The sequence below is a fragment of the Salvelinus namaycush genome, chromosome 30 (genome assembly GCF_016432855.1).
Source record: "Salvelinus namaycush isolate Seneca chromosome 30, SaNama_1.0, whole genome shotgun sequence".
In the NCBI taxonomy this organism is placed as follows: Eukaryota; Metazoa; Chordata; class Actinopteri; order Salmoniformes; family Salmonidae; genus Salvelinus; species Salvelinus namaycush.
Genome location: NC_052336.1, coordinates 21,411,565 through 21,433,387, shown reverse-complemented (window position 1 = coordinate 21,433,387; position 21,823 = coordinate 21,411,565). Strand labels below are relative to the sequence as shown.

At 44.8% G+C, this 21,823-nt stretch overlaps 1 protein-coding gene across 1 annotated transcript in view; it reads left to right on the top strand.

Annotated features, from left to right (window-relative positions):
- LOC120025052 (cadherin-15-like) overlaps positions 1 to 21,823 on the top strand; it is a 64,536-nt gene that overhangs the window by 11,913 nt on the left and 30,800 nt on the right. The window lies entirely within an intron of this gene.

Sequence of the window (21,823 nt, the reverse complement as noted above, 5' to 3'; positions counted from 1 at the left end):
GAGGGGACGGTTTAAAGTTATACTGTTACATTGATGCTGTTGACCCGGATCACTGGTTGCTGCGGAAAAGGAGGAGGTTGAAAGGGGGGTGAGTGTAACGGATGTGAAATGGCTAGCTAGTTAGCGGGTACGCGCTAGTAGCGTTTCAATCAGTTACGTCACTTGCTCTGAAACCTAGATGTAGTGTTGCCCCTTGCTCTGCAAGGGCCGCGGCTTTTGTGGAGCGATTGGTAACGACGCTTCGTGGGTGTCAGTTGTTGATGTGTGCAGAGGGTCCCTGGTTCGCGCCCGGGTCGGGGCGAGGGGACGGTTTACAGTTATACTGTTACATACAGATACCCCCAAAAACTACTAAAGTAGTACTTTAAAGTATTTTTACTTAAATTCTTTACACCACTGTTTATAGTTACATGTCATTTGCGGCATGATCATGAGCAAAGTCATTGTAGTCTATCATTTCAGTTCCCCTATGAAAACCATGAGCACAGGCTGACTTGGCTTTGCTGTACAGCAGCCGAAGCCTGCCAGCAGCCTACCAAAGGTTGCACCTGCCCATTACAATGTAAAAAAAACACATATCAGCCATCTTTCAATAGTTATTCTTATCCACATTAGCGAAGCTTCACCTTATTCTTTCTAACTATTTCTATGGCAGATTTGCGGACGCAATTTATGGAAGATTCCAAAACTTGAGATAACAATAGATGGCGAAGTCAAAGATAGGCCAGTGGTTTCCATCTTGTCATGCCCTGATCTGTTTCACCTGTCTTGGTGATTGTCTCCACCCACCTCCAGGTGTCTCCTGTTTTCCCCATTAGTCCCCGGTGTATTTTCCCCTGTGTTTCCTGTCTCTCTGTGCCAGTTTGTCTTGTTTTGCCAAGTCAACCAGTGTTTCTCCTAGCTCCTATTTTTCCCAGACTCAGGTTTTTTCTTAGCCCTCCTGGTTTTGACCCTTGTCTGTTCTGACGCCGAACCCGCCTGCCTGACCACTCTGCCTGTTCTGACCTTGAGCCTGCCTATCTCTTTGTACTGTTTGGACTCGGACCTGTTCACTGAACCCCTGTCTGTCCTGACCTCGAGCCTATCGCCTGGTACTATTTGGACTCTGACCTGGTTTATGAACTCTCGCATGTCCCCAACCTGCCTTTTGCCTACACCTTTTGTTGGTGTAATAAATATTGGAGCTCAACCATCTGCTTCCTGTGTCTGCATTTGGGTCTTGCCTTGTGCCCTTATACATCTGTGTTGAAGTTTTCCCCAAATCAATGCTTACGACAAATCCAGCTCCAGAATCAGCCATAGCCAGCTGGCTAATCTTTTGAATACGGTGTACAACAGCAACTGCAACTGATAACATTAGCTAGCTAGATAAGGTTAGCAAGATAGCTAGCTGTACTGACAGCTGTCAGCCTCCTATTTGTTGATGTTTATCAACGCCACGTGGAAATTCATAGACCCAATTGGTGAATATGTTTCAGTAGCCTTTGTCATTCGTCGGAGATGCTGAACCTAAACGTACATTTCATCTCTAGGACAGGAAATTATGTTGAAATAGTGGCAGCAACTTCCTCTGAGGTGGGGGATCCTTTTAAGATGACGTCTGGCATCTTAAGCACAACAAACTTGTAACATATACCAAAAAATAAATAATGATACATTTCCAATAAAAATCTTCAAACTATTAAAAGAAAAATATATATATTAAGATAATAACCTTGCTTTGTATGTGTGTGTGTACGGTTATTGATGAAAAGCTTTATGAGCTAGCTTAGCAGTACATGAATAAACCCTCTGTCAACCATATCACAATATGAAAGTTAGATGGGTAGACGCAGTAGAATGAGGTCTAGAATGAAGACCTCTCCTCCCCTCCTTTCCAGAAGATGCACATTTCTGCTACAGAATGCAACTGAGCTGTCTAGGCTTGGTGGTGTGATAGTTGACCAAATATTGGTTAACATCTAAAACACTTAAAAATAAAGGAGAGCCGTACACTCTAGGAGCTCAGATGCAAAAATGTAATTACCAACGTTTCGACAGCCAAGCTGTCTTCATCAGAGTATCTAAAACACCACATGAATGTGAATTGTCCTAGACAAGGACGTGACCCATGCACTGCTGCAGAGGAGTATGATAACAGCATGTACAGTGACACGCTACACTGCACCTTTCCAACACGCATGATGCATGGGATTACTCATTTCAACATGCATGTTGAGACAGAGATGTTGTGCGCTCCGGCACATATACGCTACATACGGCTACAAACACATTATCAGGGCATATGTGTGTCTCTATCCCAGGCTCATATGTAATGAGTCACCAATGCCCTGTGCACTGAAGGAGGGGCTCTGCATGTGTTCTGTGTGATTGACACTGCTTCCTTTACCCCCCTGTGGTTGGTAGTTCACTGGGGCAGCCTCAGCCTTAGTCAAATAACACAGACATATGCCCGTCTGCTGTCATTGGTATATGGGCCTTCCTGTTATTTAGGACACAGACTTACCTTTTATTCACGTTGTTTTAAAACCTAGGACTAATATCAGAAAAGCTGGTATCAGTGTGATTTTGAAATGCTGTTTTTTTTTACCTAAGTACTGTAAACTGAATGGCAGAGGAACTATTCTAGCGTGAATGTAAGTGTTTTTGGACAGATAGAGAGGGAGAGAGGGATTGATAGAACATGAGAGGGGAGAGTCGTAGGGCTTAAAGGCGAGAGCGAGCAGCCGCGTTGGAGCATAGAGGAGATGAGTTCGGAGCGACAGGAAAAAGACGGAAGCTGCCCGTGTCCCCATGTCTCCCCCACATCTCCCCCAGTGCAGACGAGCATATGTGGGATGACAACATGACATTGCCGGTGGAGTGAGAGAGCGAGGAGAGGAGGCGAGGAGTGGAGCCTCCCTGGCCCTGATGTCCCGTGCTCTGACAGCTGATGGAGGAGATTAGGCTCACGCTCGCTGGCAACTGTCAACCCCAAAAAGCTGCTCGCTGCCCCCTCCACCTGCCCTGCAGCGAGATGGGAGGGTTGTGCACTGACCCCCAAACTGTCTTCTGTCTCCCCATTTCAGCATGCAGGCAGCTACACACTTACAGTGCCTTCAGAAAGTATTCATACACCTTGACTTATTCCACATTGTGTTACGGTCTGAATTCAAAATGGATTAAATACAGGATTTTTTTTCACAATACCCCATAATAATTTTAGCACATTTATTGAAAATTATATACAGAAATTTCATTTACATAAGTATTCACACCCCTAAGTCAATACTTTGTAGAAGCACCTTTGGCAGCAATTACAGCTGTGAGTCTTTCTGGGTAAGACTAAGAACTTTCGTACATTTGCCCATTATTCTTTTCCAAGTTCGTCAAACTCTGTCAAATTGGTTGTTGATCATTGCTAGACAACCATTTTCAGATCTTGCCATAGATTGAGGTAGATTTAAGTCAAAACTGTTACTCGGCCTGTCAGGAACATTCACTGTCTTCTTGGTAAGCAACTCGTCTAGATTTGGCCTTGTGTTTTAGGTTACTGTCCTGCTGAAAGGTGAATTCAACTCCCAGTGTCTAGTGGAAAGCACATTAAACTAGGTTTGCCTGCACTTAGCTCCATTCCATTTCTTTTTAATCCTGAAAAACTCCCCAGTCCTTAACGATTACAAGCATACCCATAACATGATGCAGCCACCACTATGCTTGAAAATATGGAAAGGGGTACTCAGTAATGTGTTGTATTGGATTTACACCGAACATAACACTTTGTATTCAGGACAAAAAGTGAATTGCTTTGTCAATTTTTTTGCATTATTACTTTAATGCCTTCCTTCTTTTCACTGTCAATAAGGTTAGTATTATGGAGTAACTACAATGTTGTTGATCCATCCTCAGTTCTCCTATCACAGCCATTAAACTCTAACTGTTTTAAAGTCACCATTGGCCTCATGGTGAAATCTCGGAGCGGTTTCCTTTCTCTCCGGCAACTGAGTTATGAAAGACACCTGTAGCTTTGTAGTGACTGGGTATATTGAAACACCATCCAAAGTGCAATTAATTACTTCACTATGCTCAAAGGGATATTCAATGTCTGCTTTTTTTTACCCATCTACCAATAGGTGCCCTTCTTTGCAAGGCATATGAAAACCTCCCTGGTCTTTGTGGTTGAATCTGTGTTTGAAATTCACTGCTTGACTGAGGTAGCTTACTGATAATTGTATGTGTGGTGTACAGAGATGAGGTAGTCTTTCAAAAATCATGTTAAACACTATTATTGCACATGCAACTTATATGACTTTTTACTCTTGAACTTATTTTGCCATAACAAAGGGGTTGAATACTTATTGACTCAAGACATTTCAGCTAGTAATTTATAAACATTTCTACAAACAAACATAATTCCACTTTGACATTATGGGGTATTGTGTGTAGGCCAGTGACCCAAAAAAATCTAAATTTAAAACATTTTAAGTTGTAACAACAAAAAGTGGAAATAGTCAAGGGGTGTGCATACTTTGTGAAGGCACTGTATACAATTGTAAACTGGGGGGTTCGAGCCCTGGTCTCTTTTTACTGCTCTAATTACGTTGGTAACCACTTTATATTAGCAATAAGGCACCTCGGGGGTTTGTGGTATATGGCCAATATATCACGGCTAAGGGCTGCATCCAGGCACTCCGTGTTACGTCGGCGAACGGCTAGGATTTAGGGCTATAGGGTAACTATGAGCACTGGGGAAAATTGACGCAACAGTTTTCGATTCACTCACAGAGCGGAGGCCAATGTTCGTTCATTCGTCTCTTTCTGAGCAGGGTTCGTTTGTTCGGCTCTACCCGAACAGGGTTCGGTTCTTCCTTCCGAACAGGGGTCATTATTCGATGGCCGGTTCTGTGGTCAATGGCAGGTCGCCGGCTGTCCCTCGCTCCACACTAGCCCGGCTGCGTGGTAGCGTTGGGTGTAACCTCTCGCAGCTGCGTCGGGCATATAGTGTGTAGTCGCGGGGGACACAAAACATACAATTAGAGGATGTACTGGCCACTGGAAATATGCACTTTCCTTTAGTAGTGCTATGGAGAGCGTTAAGAGTTGAGCTCTTGGTAGCCTGGATCGGTTGCCGGTGGCTGCTTGCTGGTCTGTCTCTCGATTTGTGCCGGGCCTGCTGGGTTGTAGTGTTGGATGTAGCCTCTCGCAGTTTCCCCTGTGTCTGCAGTCATGGGGGACACAAAACATCCAATTACAGAATGTACTGCCTAACAATTGGAGTCACACTCAGACATTTGAAACAAGCACTTTCCTTTAGTAGTGCTATAGAGAGCGTTGTGATTTGTTTCTTTTTCCCACAGCAGGCGGAGAGGAGCAGCAGCAAAACGATGTGGACGTCCGCAAGTTGAGAGGTCCCCGGTCCGAATGACGCCTGAAGGTGTCGCGTTCCTGACCTGTTTTCCTTTGTCTTGTATTTATTTTAGTTGGTCAGGGCGTGAGTTGGGTGGGTTTGTCTATGGTTGATTTTCTATGTTGGGATTTTTGTGTTCGGCCTGGTATGATTCTCAATCAGAGGCAGCTGTCAATCGTTGTCCCTGATTGAGAATCATACTTAGGCAGCCTGGGTTTCACGTGTGTTTTGTGGGTGTTTGTCTTTCGTGTTAGTATTCGTGCCACACGGGACTGTTTTCGGTTGGATTCTATTTGTTAATTTGTTTCATTGTAGTGTTCAGTTTATTTTATAATAAATTATGGACACTTTCCACTCTGCGTCTTGGTCCGATCCCTACACCTCCTCTACAGACGAAGAGGAGGAAATCTGCCGTTACAGAAACACCCACCACCAAAGGACCAAGCGGAGTGGAAAAGGGCAGCAGCAGCAGCAGCGGAAAAAAAACAGGACTCCTGGACTTGGGAAGAGATCCTGGACGGCAAAGGACCCTGGGTTCAGCCAGGGGAATATCGCCGTCCCAAGGAGGAGTTGGAGGCAGCGAAGACAGAGAGGCGCTGGTATGAGGAGGCAGCACGGCGACGCGGTTGGGAGCCCGAGAGTCAGACCCAAAAATTTCTTGGGGGGGGGCACACGCGGAGTGTGGCAAAGCCGGGTAGGATACCTGAGCCAACTCCCCGTGCTTACCGTGGAGTGAGAGGGCGTCGTACTGGTCAGACACCGTGTTATGCGGTAAAGCGCACGGTGTCCCCAGTACGCGTGCTTAGTCCAGTGCGGGCTATTCCACCTCGCCGCACTGGTAGGGCTAGGTTGGGCATCGAGCCGGGTGTCATGAAGCCGGCCCAACGCATCTGGCCTCCAGTGCGTCTCCTCGGGCCGGCGTACATGGCACCAGCCTTACAAATGGTGTCCCCGGTTCGCCAGCATAGCTCAGTGCGGGCTATTCCACCTCGCCGCACTGGCAGGGCTACGGGGATCATTCAACCTGGTAAGGTTGGGCAGGCTCGGTGCTCAAGAGCGCGTGTCCTCCTTCACGGTCCGGTAATTCCGGTGCCACCTCCACGTACCAGTCCTCCGGTGGCAGCCCCCCGCACCAGGCTGTCTCTCCGTCTCCTCCCTACAGCTGTGCCTGCCTGCCCAGCGCTGTCTGAACTGCCTGCCTGCCCAGCGCTGTCTGAACTGCCTGCCTGCCCAGCGCTGTCTGAACTGCCTGCCTGCCCAGCGCTGTCTGAGCTGCCTGCCTGCCCAGCGCTGTCCGTCTGTTCCGAGCCGTCAGAGCTGCCCGTCTGTCCCGAGCCGTCAGAGCTGCCCGTCTGTCCCGAGCCGTCAGAGCTGCCCGTCTGTCCCGAGCCGTCAGAGCCGCCCGCCAGACAGGAGCAGCCAGAGCCTTCCGCCAGACAGGAGCAGCCAGAGCCTTCCGCCAGACAGGAGCAGCCAGAGCCTTCCGCCAGACAGGAGCAGCCAGAGCCTTCCGCCAGACAGGAGCAGCCAGAACCTTCCGCCAAACAGGAGCAGCCAGAGCCAGCCAGCCAGGATCAGCCAGAGCCGTCCAGCCAGGACCAGCCAGAGCCGTCCAGCCAGGATCCGCCAGGGCCGTCCAGCCAGGATCCGCCAGAGCCGTCCAGCCAGGATCCGCCAGAGCCGTCCAGCCAGGATCCGCCAGAGCCGTCCAGCCAGGACCAGCCAGAGCCGTCCAGCCAGGACCAGCCAGAGCCGTCCAGCCAGGACCAGCCAGAGCCGTCCAGCCAGGACCCGCCAGAGCCGTCCAGCCAGGACCAGCCAGAGCCGTCCAGCCAGGACCCGCCAGAGCCGTCCAGCCAGGACCCGCCAGAGCCGTCCAGCCAGGACCCGCCAGAGCCGTCCAGCCAGGATCCGCCAGAGCCGTTCAGCCAGGATCCGCCAGAGCCAGCCAGCCAGGATCCGCCAGAGCCAGCCAGCCAGGATCCGCCAGAGCCAGCCAGCCAGGATCCGCCAGCCAGCCAGGATCCGCCAGAGCCAGCCAGCCAGGATCCGCCCCTCAGTCCGGTGCTGCCCCTCAGTCCGGAGCTGCCCCTCAGTCCGGTGCTGCCCCTCAGTCCGGTGCTGCCCCTCAGTCCGGAGCTGCCCCTCAGTCCGGAGCTGCCCCTTAGTCCGGTGCTGCGTACATGGAGGGTGGTTGTTAGGAGGAGGCCACGGGGGCGAGTAAGGAGGCGGACAAAGACATTGTTAAGGTGGGGTCCACGTCCCGCGCCAGAGCCGCCACCGTGGACAGACGCCCACCCAGACCCTCCCCTAGAATTTATGGTGGTGCGCCCGGAGTTCGCACCTTAAGGGGGGGGTTCTGTCACGTTCCTGACCTGTTTTCCTTTGTCTTGTATTTATTTTAGTTGGTCAGGGTGTGAGTTGGGTGGGTTTGTCTATGGTTGATTTTCTATGTTGGGATTTTTGTGTTCGGCCTGGTATGATTCTCAATCAGAGGCAGCTGTCAATCGTTGTCCCTGATTGAGAATCATACTTAGGCAGCCTGGGTTTCACGTGTGTTTTGTGGGTGTTTGTCTTTCGTGTTAGTATTCGTGCCACACGGGACTGTTTTCGGTTGGATTCTATTTGTTAATTTGTTTCATTGTAGTGTTCAGTTTATTTTATAATAAATTATGGACACTTTCCACTCTGCGTCTTGGTCCGATCCCTACACCTCCTCTTCAGACGAAGAGGAGGAAATCTGCCGTTACAGAAGGTAAGTTCCAGTTCCTTTTAACTCTAGTTCTGAGCCCGTATAGCAATTAGTTTGGGGAGGGAGGAGGTGTTAGGGACTTGGCACAAGCTGTCTCCAGTCAATGTAGTTCATGTCTATCGGGGAGATCACAGCACATCATGCAAGTGAGCAAATAGTTCATGCAATTCAAATTCACACGTGAGGATATCAGAAATTGGGTGAATGCAATCATTGTAACACACAGCTCACGTGAGTGAAAGGCTCTCGTAAATATAGAGATGATGGCAAAATAACAAGGCATGCTGATAATATAAATATAAGGTAAAATGGCAGTCTCTAGTCTCGCAAGAATCAGTGACTGATGACACACACAGACAGACACACACACACAGACACACACACACACACACACACAAATGGCCTTATTTCTATTACAGCATATTGGATGACTGTCATTCATATTCCATTCACCCAGCTCAATCTAACATTAATAGGTTTAGGCTACTACATGATACTCTATTTTTCCCTATACCCATCATGAGGTTGCTACAACAATAATAAAAGTTTACAACATAGGTGCACAGGTCAAGAGAACAATTGTAGTATCAAGGTAACAGACAGTAACACATTCAATATCCGGTTTGGGTGGGAAACTTGTTTACATGCTGATGTGCGGTTTGTTGCTAACATTCTTTGCTACCTGCCAACTTTACAGTTTTACCCTTTAATTACCTTTTTATAATTTTTTAATTTTCCCTCGCTCAACTTTTTTTAATTCAACTTTTTCACCCCGGATGCTTTATCTGGACATGGTTCTACACGACCTCCACCAGCCGAAGCTAAGAAGTAACATTAACATTATGCCTTCTAATTGCAGTCGCTGTACTCATAATATACAGGAGAACGATCGCCTTATGGCGAGGATAGCCATCCTGCAAGCCCAGCTTCAGACGCAATCGTTAGACAATGGTAATTGAACTTCTTATGACTGGGGGCAGTATTGAGTAGCTTGGATGAATAAGGTGCCCAGAGGTGCCCAGAGTAAACTGCCTGCTACTCAGTCCCAGTTGCTAATATATGCATATGTTTAGTATATTTGGATAGAAAACACTCTGAAGTTTCTAAAACTGTTTGAATGATGTCTGCGAGTATAACAGAACTCATATGGCAGACAAAAAACCTGAGAAAAAATCCAACCAGGAAGTGGGAAATCTGAGGTTGGTCATGTTGCACTTCCTAAGGCTTCCACTAGATGTCAACAGTCTTTAGAACCTTGTTTGATGCTTCTACTGTGAAGTGGGGGGGAATGAGAGGGGATTGAGTAAGGTCTGCCATGAGCTGAACATGCGCTGACCATGCGTGTTCACGTGAGAGCGAGCTCTGTTCCATCGCATTTCTGAAGACAAAGGAATTCTCCGGACGGAACATTATTGAAGATTTATGTTAAAAACATCCTAAAGATTGATTCTATACTTCGTTTGACATGTTTCTACGAACTGTAATATGACTTTTCGTCTGAACTTTTGCCTGGACCTGCCCGCAGAGTTATTTATGTCCAAAAAACAGAGTTATTTGGACATAAATGATGGACATTATTGAACAAAACAAACATTTATTGTGGAACTGGGACTCCTGGGAGTGCATTCTGATGAAGATCATCAAAGGTAAGGGAATGTTTATAATGTTATTTCTGACTTCTGTTGACTGCACAATATGGCGGATATCTTTTTGTCTTGTTTGGGCTCTGAACGCCGTACTCAGATTATTGCATGGTTTCTTTTTCCGTAAAGCTTTTTTGAAATCTGACACAGCGGTTGCATTAAGGAGAAGTGTATCTAAAGTTCCATGTGTAACACTTGTATTTTCATCAACATTTATAATGAGTATTTCTGTAAATTGACGTGTCTCTCTGCAAAATCACCGGATGTTTTTGGAACTACTGAACATAACGCGCCAATGTATACTGAAAATTTTGGGATATAAATATGAACTTTATCGAACAAAACATACATGTATTGTGTAACATTAAGTCCTATGAGTGTCATCTGATGATTTTTGTGACTCCTCTCTTTGGCTGGAAAAATGGCTGTGTTTTTCTGTAACTTGGCTCTGAACAAACATAATCATTTGTGGTGCTTTCGCCGAAAAGCCTATTTGAAATCGGACACTGTGGTGGGATTAACAAGAAGTGTAAAATGGTGTGAAATCCTTGTATGCTTGAGGAATTTTAATTATGAAATTTCTGTTGTTTGAATTTGGCGCCCTGCACTTTCACTGGCTGTTGTCATATCGATCCTGTCAGCGGGATCTCAGCCATAAGAAGTTTTTAAGTGTAGGAAAGGATGAAACAGTGTCTGTGCCACCAGTAAATACAGATAGTAGTATATATCCCCTCACACAGTCCCCGCAGCAGGACAATTTTCTCATGGCTTCTGGAAGGATATGCTGTAGGAGTCCTCAACCGGTGTCGCTCATTCAGCCGACAGAAAATTTCAAACGGCTCTCCCCATTAAGCAACTAGTCGGAGTCAGAGTCAGAGTCTTCTCTGGTCTCTCCTCCACCCGTTATGGGGTCTGAGATGCCGAAGCCACCCACCATTAGCTCTGACAAATTGAACACCCTAGTCATTGGCTACTCCATTACACATAGCATTAGACTTAAAAAGAATCATCCAGCGATCATACACTGTTTACTAGGGGGCAGGGCTACCGACGTTAAGGCGAATCTGAAGATGGTGCTGGCTAAGGCTAAAACTGGTGAGTGTAGAGAGTATAGGGATATTGTTAACCACGTCGGCACCAACGATGTTAGGATGAAACAGTCAGAGGTCACCAAGCGCAACATAGCTTCAGCGTGTAAATCAGCTAGAAAGATGTCGGCATCGAGTAATTGTCTCTGGGGGGGGGGGGGGGGGGGGGTGATGAGCTCTACAGCAAAGTCTCACAACTCAATCGCTGGTTGAAAACTGTTTTCTGCCCCTCCCAAAAGATAGAATTTGTAGATAATTTGCCCTCTTTCTGGGACTCACCGACAAACAGGACCAAGCCTGGCCTGTTGAGGAGTGATGGACTCCATCCTAGCTGGAGGGGTGCTCTCATCTTATCTATGAACATAGACAGAGCTCTAACTCCTATTGCTCCACAATGAGATAGTCATGGCAGATAATATAAACATTTTTGGTGACTTTAATATTAACATGGAAAAGTCCACAGACCCACTCCAAAAGGCTTTTGGAGCCATCATCGGGTTTTGTCCAACATGTCTCCAGACCTACTCACTGCCACAGTCATACTCTGGATCTAGTTTTGTCCCGTGGAATAAATATTGTGGATCTTAATGTTTTTCCTCATAATCCTAAACTACAGGACCACCATTTTATTACTTTTGCAATCACAACAAATAATCTGCTCAGACCCCAACCAAGGATCATCAAAAGCCGTGCTATAAATTCTCGGACAACCCAAAGATTCCTAGATGCCCTTCCAGACTCCCTCCACCTACTTAAGGACGTCAGAGTACAAAAATCGGTTAACCACCTAACTGAGGAACTAAATTTAACCTTGTGTAATACCCTAGATGCAGTCGCACGCCTAAAAACAAAAAACATTTGTCATAAGAAACTAGCTCCCTGGTATACAAAGAATACCCGAGCCCTGAAGCAAGCTCCCAGAAAATTGGAACGGAAATGACCCTACACCAAACTGAAAGTCTTCTGATTAGCTTGGGAAGACAGTACCGTGCAGTATCGAAGAGCCCTCACTGCTGCTCGATCATCCTATGTTTCCAACTTAATTGAGGAGAATAGAACAATCTAAAATGTATTTTTGATACTGTCGCAAAGTTAACTAAAAAGCAACATTCCCCAAGAGAGGATGGCTTTCACTTCAGCAGTGATAAATTCATTAATCTTTTGACGAAAAGATCATAATCATTAGAAAGAAAATTACGGACTACTCTTTAAATCTGCGTATTTCTCCAAAGCTCAGTTGTCCTGAGTCTGCACAACACTGCCAGGACCTAGGATCAAGGGAGATACTCAAGTTTTTTAATACTATATCTCTTGACACATTGATGAAAATAGTCTTGGCCTCTAAACCTTCAAGCTGCATACTGGACCCAATTCCAACTAAACTACTGAAAGAGCTGCTTCCTGTGCTTGGACCTCTTATGTTGAATGTAATAAATGGTTCCCTATCCACCGGATGTGTACCAAACTCACTAAAAGTGGCAGTAATAAAGCCTCTCTTGAAAAAGCCAAACCTTGACCCAGAAAATATAAAAAACTATTGACCTATATCGAATCTCCCATTCCTTTAAAAAAAATTTTTTTAAAGCTGTTGCGCAGCAACTCACTGCCTTCCTGAAGACAAACAATGTATACAAAATGCTTCAGTCTGGTTTTAGACCCCATCATAGCACTGAGACTGCACCCGTGAAGGTGGTAAATGACCTTTTAATGGCGTCAGACCAAGGCTCTGTATCTGTCTTCGTGCTCCTAGACCTTAGTGCTGCTTTTGATACCATCGATCACCACATTCTTTTGGAGAGATTGGAAACCCAAATTGGTCTACCCTGAAAAGTTCTGGCTTGGTTTAGATCTTATCTCTCGGAAAGATATCAGTTTGTCTCTGTGGATCGTTTGTCTTCTGATAAATCAACTGTAAATTTCGGTGTTCCTCAAGGTTCCGTTTTAGGACCACTATTGTTTTCACTATATATTTTGCCTCTTGGTGATGTCATTTGGAAACGTAATGTTAACTTTCACTGATATGCGGACAATACACAGCTGTATATTTTGATGAAACATGGTGAAGCCCCAAAATTGCCCTCCCTGGAAGCCTGTGTTTCAGACATAAGGAAGTGGATGGCGGCAAATGTTTTACTTTTAAACTCAGACAAAACAGAGATGCTAGTTCTAGGTCCCAAGAAACAAAGAGATCTTCTGTTGGATCTGACAATTAATCTTGATGGTTGTACAGTCATCTCAAATAAAACTGTGAAGGACCTCGACGTTACTCTGGACCCTGATCTCTCTTTTGACGAACATATCAAGAATATTTCAAGGACAGCTTTTTTCTATCTTTGTAACAATCAGAAACTTTCTGTCCAAAAATTATGCAGACAAATTAATCCATGCTTTTGTCACTTCTAGATTAGACTACTGCAATGCTCTACTTTCCGGCTACCCGGATAAAGCACTAAATAAACCTCAGTTAGTGCTAAACACGGCTGCTAGAATCTTGACAAGGACCAAAAAATGTGATCATATTATTCCAGTGCAACTGGCTTCCTGTTAAGGCACGGGCTGATTTCAAGGTTTTACTGCAAACCTACAAAGCATACAAAGCTTGCTCCTACCTATCTTTCTGATTTAGTCCTGCCGTACATATACGTACGCTACGGTCACAAGACGCAGGCCTCTTTACTGTCCCTATAATTTTAAAGCAAAAAAGGCAGGGCTTTCTCCTATAGAGTTCCATTTTTATGGAATGGTCTGCCTATCCATGTGAGAGACACAGACTCGGTCTCGACCTTTAAGTCTTTATTGAAGACTCATCTCTTCAGTAGGTCCTATGATTGAGTGTAGTCTGGCCCAGGGGTGTGAAGGTGAACGGAAAGGCACTGGAGCGACGAACCGCCCTTGCTGTCTCTGGCTGGCCGGTTCCCCTCTCTCCACTGGGATTCTCTGCCTCTAACTGTCACGGCCGTTGTAAGGAGGAGACCAAGGCGCAGCGTGGTAAGCGTACATTCTTCTTTATTATAAGAACGAACACTGAACACACAAACAAAATAACAAAACGAACCGTGAAGCTAATATGAGTAGTGCAGACAGGCAACTAAACGTAGAACAAGAACCCACGAACACCAAAAGGAAAATGTCTACCTAAATATGATCCACAATCAGAGACAACGATAAACAGCTGGCTCTGATTGGGAACCATATCAGGCCACCATAGACATAGAAATACCTAGACCTACAAAACCCTAGACTTATAAAAAAACCTAGACAATACAAAAACGAACGTACCCACCCTAGTCACACCCTGACCTAACCAAAATATAAAGAAAACAGAGATATCTCAGGTCAGGGCGTGACACTAACCCTATTACAGGGGCTAAGTCACTGGCTTACTGGTGCTCTTCCATGCCGTCCCTAGGAGGGGTGCGTCACTTGAGTGGGTTGAGTCACTGACGTGATTTTCCTGTCTGGGTTGGCGCCCCCCTCGGGTTCGTGTCGTGGGGGAGGTCTTCGTGGGCTATACTCAGCCTTGTCTCAGTGTAGAAGGTTGGTGGTTGAAGATATCCCTCTAGTGGTGTGGGGGGGCTAATAGTTTATGTGTCGGGGGGCTAGGGTCAGTCTGTTTTATCTGGAGTATTTCTCATGTCTTATCCGGTGTCCTGTGTGAATTTAAGTATGCTCCCTCTAATTCTCTCTCTCTCTCTCTCTCTCTCTCTCTCTCTCTCTCTCTCTCTCTCTCTCTCTCTCTTTATCTCTCTCTCTTTATCTCTCTCTTTATCTCTTCTCCGGAGGACCTGAGCCTTAAGACCATGCCTCAGGACGACCTGGCCTGATGACTCCTTGCTGTCCCCAGTCCACCTGGTCATGCTGCTGCTCCAGTTTCAACTGTTCTGCCTGCGGCTATGGAACCCTGACTTGTTCACTGGAGGTGCTACCTTGTCCCGGACCTGCTGTTTTGGACTCTCTCTCTACCGCACCTGCTGTCTCTAGCTCTGAATGATCGGCTATGAAAAGCCAACTGACATTTTCTCCTGAGGTGCTGACCTGTTGCACCCTCTACAACCACTGTGATTATTATTATCTGATCCTGCTGGTCATCTATGAATGTTTGAACATCTTGGCCATGATCTGTTATAATCTCCACCCGGCACAGCCAGAAGAGGACTGGCCACCCCTCAGAGCCTGGTTCCTCTCTAGGTTTCTTCCTAGGTTCTGGCCTTTCTAGGGAGTTTTTCTTAGCCGCGGTGCTTCGACATCTGCATAGCTTGCTGTTTGGGGTTTTAGGCTGGGTTTCTGTACAGCACTTTGTGACATCGGCTGATGTAAAAAGGGCTTTATAAATACATTTGATTGATTGATTGATTGAATACCGCCTTGCACACTTTTGCCTGCATCTAGTTGATCGAGGGTGTAATCATTAGTCAAAACAGTTGCAAACAAGAGTCTATTGTCTATTGGACAAATGCAGGTATGTTTTGTTCTGTTTGCTTCCCTTTAAGAAACGTTTTTCTACAGAATTGGCAGAATTAATATACCCCTGATCACCTGCAAATACAGTTCACATACAAACAGGATGATCACTTTGCTCATTGTATAATTCCTTCTGGAATCTACGCACTCTCCTCCTCTCACCTATTCCTTTCGCTTGTGGACTGAATTGCACTACACAACAGCTGTCTGTGACCAGGCGAAAAAACCTTTCCAAGTCAAACCTTGATATCATAACCGCTAACCGCTACACACAGCCTGCAGCGTTGTCACCATATTAGCTAACCTCATAGTCAACATAGCTACTAGAACTAACACGTTAGTAAACCCGCTACAATCATGCAGTACAGTGTACAGCAAACAGTTTAGCAGTTACATCGGTGCACCCCAGTGGCAATAAACTAATAGAACCAAAAGCTTACCTTGACTTGGAAAAGTTCCAGTGTTGGATAGCCATAGCTAGCTAACTAACATAGCACCCCTCTCTGTTTGAGCCGGGTGTTTGAGTAGGCTAAACAAGCTAGCTGCATTCCCTAGCTAAGTAAGTGAAAGTTTAATTTTTTTTTAACAAAATACAGCTAGCTCTCTTTCTCTTGCTTCTCCTTCCTTTTTGAAGAAATTAATTTGTTGAAAACTGTTGAACTATTGTTTTTCTCTCTCTTTGAGTCAACTACTCACCACATTTTATGCATTGCAGTGCTAGCTAGCTGTAGCTTATGCTTTCAGTGCTAGATTAATTCTCTGATCCTTTAATTGGGTGGACAACATGTCAGTTCATGCTATAAGAGCTCTAATAGGTTGGAAGACGTCCTCCAGAAGTTGTCATAATTACTGTGTAAGTCTATGGAAGGGGTTGAGAACTACAAGCCTCCTAGGTTTTGTATTGAAGTCAATGTGAATGTACCCAGAGGAGGATGGAAATTAGCTATCCTCCGGCTACATCATGGTGCTACCCTACAGAGTGCTGTTGAGGCTACTGTAGACCTTCATTGCAAACAGTGTGTTTTAATCAATTATTTGGTGACATATGAATATATTTAGTTTAATTTTTTCAATGTTTCTCTATACATTTTTTAAATGAAATTCACTGAGGATGGTCCTCCACTGACACACACACACACGTACATGCGCAGGCGCAAACGCACACGCACGCACACACACACACACACACACACACACACACACACACACACACACACACACACACACACACACACACACACACACACACACACACACACACACACACACACACACACACACACACACACACACACACACACACACACGCACACCTCCCCAGTCCCGAATCAACTCTTCTGTCACATTGCTCTCACAATACTGTTAGCCAGCCCTGGAGTTACTGTGGAAAAACTGACCACTGGTTCAGTTGGATTTGGTTAGTTTTCCTCTCATTTTGCCTATTTCAAAATGACTCATGAGTATGCATGGTATGGTTACTCTACAGTACTACATTACCATATGACGGCGTCTTGACTAATAACAGCTGAGAGGTATCTGATCCCAGTCAGTAACAGTATCTCACAGACAGAGGCCTGTCTATAGCAGTAGGCTTATATACAGTATATTACATATGCATTAATATTTGTGTAATCCCCATGACACGGCTGCCCTCAGACAGTCCAGGAATCCCCTCTGGGGATAGATGGAGGCATGCTTTGTTGCTTATGACTGGCTGTAGAATGGAACATCTTTCTGAAAGGCTCTTGTGTTATTTGTGTATGTTTATCTGTGAGTATGTATTTGTGTGTGTCTATCTGTCCGTCTGTTTTCATACAATTTATTGTGTGTGTGTGTGTGTGTGTGTGTGTGTGTGTGTGTGTGTGTGTGTGTGTGTGTGTGTGTGTGTGTGTGTGTGTGTGTGTGTGTGTGTGTGTGTGCATTGCTTGCTGTTGGGGGTTTAGGCTGGGTTTCTGTATAGCACTTTGTGACATCTGCTGATGTAAAAAGGGCTTCATAAATAAATTTGATTGAATTTGATTGATTGTGTGCACGTGTACAAGAGAGAGCTGACATTTGCCTTCCTGACAGGCGGTAGACGCGGCGGTGGTGTGTGTGTGTGTGTGTGTGTGTGTGTGTGTGTGTGTGTGTGTGTGTGTGTGTGTGTGTGTGTGTGTGTGTGTGTGTGTGTGTGTGTGTGTGTGTGTGTGTGTGTGTGTGTGTGTGTGTGTGTGTGTGTGTGTGTGTGTGCGGTGTAGTGAGGTAGATGTCCGCCCAGGGACTCGGTGTCATCGATTGAGCTGCAGGAAGAGGCCCATTATCCCAGCCCACAGTTCAAACGAGGGAGTCAAGTGTGTCATATGTGTTAGCTTTAATTGGCTCTAGCTAGTGGAGCTCCAGCTAGCTCAACCTCCCCTGTCTGTCTGCCCACCACTGTCTCTCAATAAAACCGTGCGCCCTCTTCAAACCCCACAGCTTCATCCCATGTCATTGTTAATAGTTTGGTTTTACATGTGTTTAATTCCCATAGCTGTTTGACCCTCCTGATCCTGACTGATCTTATTCAGATAGGTAGTGATTCATGTCAGAATGGACTGATCTTTCCTGGGTCTGGGTGTCTCTATTCCTTTCTCACTCCGCTCTTCTCCTGTTCAGGGAGGTCATTAAAGGAGGAAGAATGGACATGTCTGGTTGGACAGGTGGCTGTAGGTTTTAACCCTCACCAGTCTAGAAACACCCCTCTCTGTGTTCCGTCTTTGCTCCGTTTGTGTTGTGGTTGGTCTGTGTGTTTGCACGCTGGGGTAGAGGGGGTCTGATGGGTAGGCTACTCTCAGACCCCTTAAAGCATAGCCTTGTCTGTCTTATAAAGAGTGAGAGAGAGAGATGGAATACAGAGAACGCAAGAGATGAATCAAAAAGCAAAACAAACAGACTTTGATCTAGTTTCACTGCTAGAAACCTTTTTTCTTCTTCTGCACCAACACACGCTGGATTTGGCACTTCACAGAGCAGGATTGATTTGAAATTAGTTTATGAATTATTCTCCAAAACTGGAGGCTCCTCTAGTTATCAACAATATATATTAACTTGAAGATCTGTGGCATATGATATTTTGTTATTTCTTACCTTTTAGTCTTTATTATCATGTTATAAAATCATACAATTATTGGCCACCCTTTGCCTTAATGACAGACCATATTCAAATTAATGCTGATATTGATAATTATGTATTATGCGGACAGATATTATAACGTTTGTTCATTTCTAAAAGGGAATCTAACAAAGACATTGACAGCACCTCGGCTAAGCTCATTCAGGACCATAGACCTAAATGGGCTCTCATAACAAAGATAAGTATCAACAGGCAGATTGTCCTGGAAACCTTAGAATGGACTCAACTTCAACAACATGAAACTGCAGAATTCTAACACTTTGTTCTTTTTTAAATGTTGGGTGATGCCAATAATCTCAAACTGAATTTATTGGTGAGCTATCACATCTCTATTGGCTCCATACTCAGCTGGCAGAACGGGGTCAATACGGACTGCGGTTCCCGACTACAAAAACTTGGTCGGGCTTTGACCCCTAGTATCATATAAACACACACATAAGACATGGAAAAACTTGTAGAATTGCCAGAAATTAGCTTTAAAACCGAAAACAAAAAAATCACAGCCCCATGCAAAATGTGTAGAAATGCAGGAAATTTGCCTTAAATCTGCAACATTTTCTCTCTGCCAACAAAAGAGGTGTAAACAGTTTGGGGTTACATGGTGAGGGTTTGTTACTACGCCGATAAATGACAATATCCATTCGGACCTTTGCCACCTAGGAAATCTGTGTGACCGGACCTTCTCAAAAAGTACTGTAGGGGAGACCGGGGATGGTTGGGGACTCTCACCGGGGATGGTTGGAGACCGGGGACTCTCAATATCTCCAATCAGGAACAAGCTAAAGTCATATGACCCATTGTGCACATGCTCAGTTTATTCCTCAACCCTCATGTGAAGAAGCAAGACCCTTCGATAAACTCTGCAGATTTTATTGATAAATATCAGATTTAGTAAGAAAGTCATTTTCACCAAGCATATGCCCCAGAATTACCATCCCACTGTCACAACTGTGACTCTGATTGAGTGAACATGTCCAACATTCACACACACTCACCACCGCTCTATCGCTCTCAAATTCACTCACTCACTCACTCACTCACTCACTCACTCACTCACTCACTCACTCACTCACTCACTCACTCACTCACTCACTCACTCACTCACTCACTCACTCACTCACTCACTCACTCACTCACTCACTCACTCACTCACTCACTCACTCACACACACACACACACACACACACACACACACACACACATACACACATACACACACACACACATTCAGTTGTTTAGTACAGATGTTGTTGTTTAGTTGAGAAGGGCCCGTTAATGGAGTGTGAAAATAATATACATTTTATGATTTGTATTATGACCTTATTTTTGCAACACAAAATGTTAAACATGGCAATATTGTTCTCATGTTCTCAATAAAGGCTTTCAATTTCTTGTTGCATGTCATGATTTAAACTGTTACATTTCACCCCAAGCCCTGTTTACAACTGACCCGAGAGGTGGGGTAAATTGTAACATTTCACTCCTTGTATTTGAGACAAAGTCACACCTTGTCTGTTTGATTTAGAGAGATAATACCAATACCAATTTGTAGCAGACAGATGGAGGTCGTTCCTATCACATTTTGAATGTAGTAACTCAAACAATCTCTGAGAAATTGACAAAAAAATCTAAAAGTGTTACAACCATCTCCGGTCTCCCCTACTTGAGTAGCCCTGCTTTATTGTATCTGCAGTTGATTGCAAATAGGATCATTAGGGTATATGCCTACAACAGGCTGTGGATGAATGGTCACATCATTCATGCTAAATGGGGCTTGCTGAACCTAAATATTGTATCTCATAGTTGAGGTGAAACAAGAAACTAAACGGGGTGATGAAGATTACCACTGATTAACATTATCCTTCATAGAGAAAGAGAGGAGGGAATAAGAAGATCCAGATTTAACTACAAGCAAAAGGAGGCAGTAGATGTGTTAGGGCCAGTGAAGGAGTGTCTCTGCAAGCCTAATGTGTCTGTTAGGTAATCTTCTACTGCCCTCTTCTGTTGAGTATGAACTCCTCCTTGATTATTTATTCGCCAACTAGTACAAACTCCCCTAATGATAACAACACAGAATATGAATTGGTAATACATTAAATATACAGGGATGGAAGAACGTAAAATACTTTCTAAGCCGATAAGACATGTTTTATTGAACAATTGCTAGAGATCAATCCAGAGAGCAAACACAAAACCGTAGTGTCCATTTACATTGCCTTCTTATTTCCAGCACCATCATATCCATCTAAGGCAGTATAATTATAATGAGGACACCCAGAGTGTTTTTCTAATGACACACCCCTTTACCGGCTGTCTCATTATCTCTGGGCCTGATGGGGAGACAGGTTGCTATGCTTGTTACTGTTCTTATTGCTGCTTCAGAATGGTCAGAGCCACCTGTCACCCCGGCAGAGTCTATAAAGACATAGAGAAGGGGCACCAAACCACCACAGGCTGCTCTTACTATTATCACCCCCATGGGCATTGCATGTAAAAGCTCTACAAGGACAGATGAGAGTAGAGGTGAGCCATACTCTTAATAAAGTTATCAAGCATGATTAACACCAGAAATGACTGATCTCATCATTTCTGCTTGACATTTTCTCTGTATCTTTTTGATGGACTTTTTCTGTTCTTCTCAAATGCTTGACTACTTCTTAGTTAATACATACAGTACCAGTCAAAAGTTTGCACACACCTACTCATTCAAGGGTTTTTCTTTATTTTTACTATATTCCACATTGTATAATAAAAAGTGTAAAACAAATCAAAATGTATTTTATATTTGAGATTCTTCAACGTAGTCACCCTTTGCCTTGATGACAGCTTTGCACACTCTTGGCATTCTCTCAAGCAGCTTCATGAGGTAGTCACCTGAAATGCATTTCAATTAACAGATGTGCCTTGTTAAAAGTTAATTTGTGGAATTTCTTTCCCTCTTAATGCGTTTGAGACAATCAGTTGTGTTGTGACAAAGTAGGGGTGGTGTACAGTAGATAGCCCTATTTGGTAAAAGACCAAGTCCATGTTATGGCAAGAACAGCTCAAATAAGCAAAGAGAAATGACAGTCCATCCATTACTTTAAGACATGAAGGTCAGTCAATACGGAAAATTTCAAGGAACTTTGAAAGTTTCTTCAAGTGCAGTCGCAAAACAATCAAGCGCAATGATGAAACTGGCTCTCATGAGGACAACCACAGGAAAGGAAGATTCAGAGTTACCGAAGAAGAGACTTGCTTGTGCCAAGAAACACAAGCAATGGACATTAGACCGGTGGAAATCTGTCCTTTGGTCTGATGAGTCCAAATTTGAGATTTTTGGTTCCAACCGACGTGTCTTTG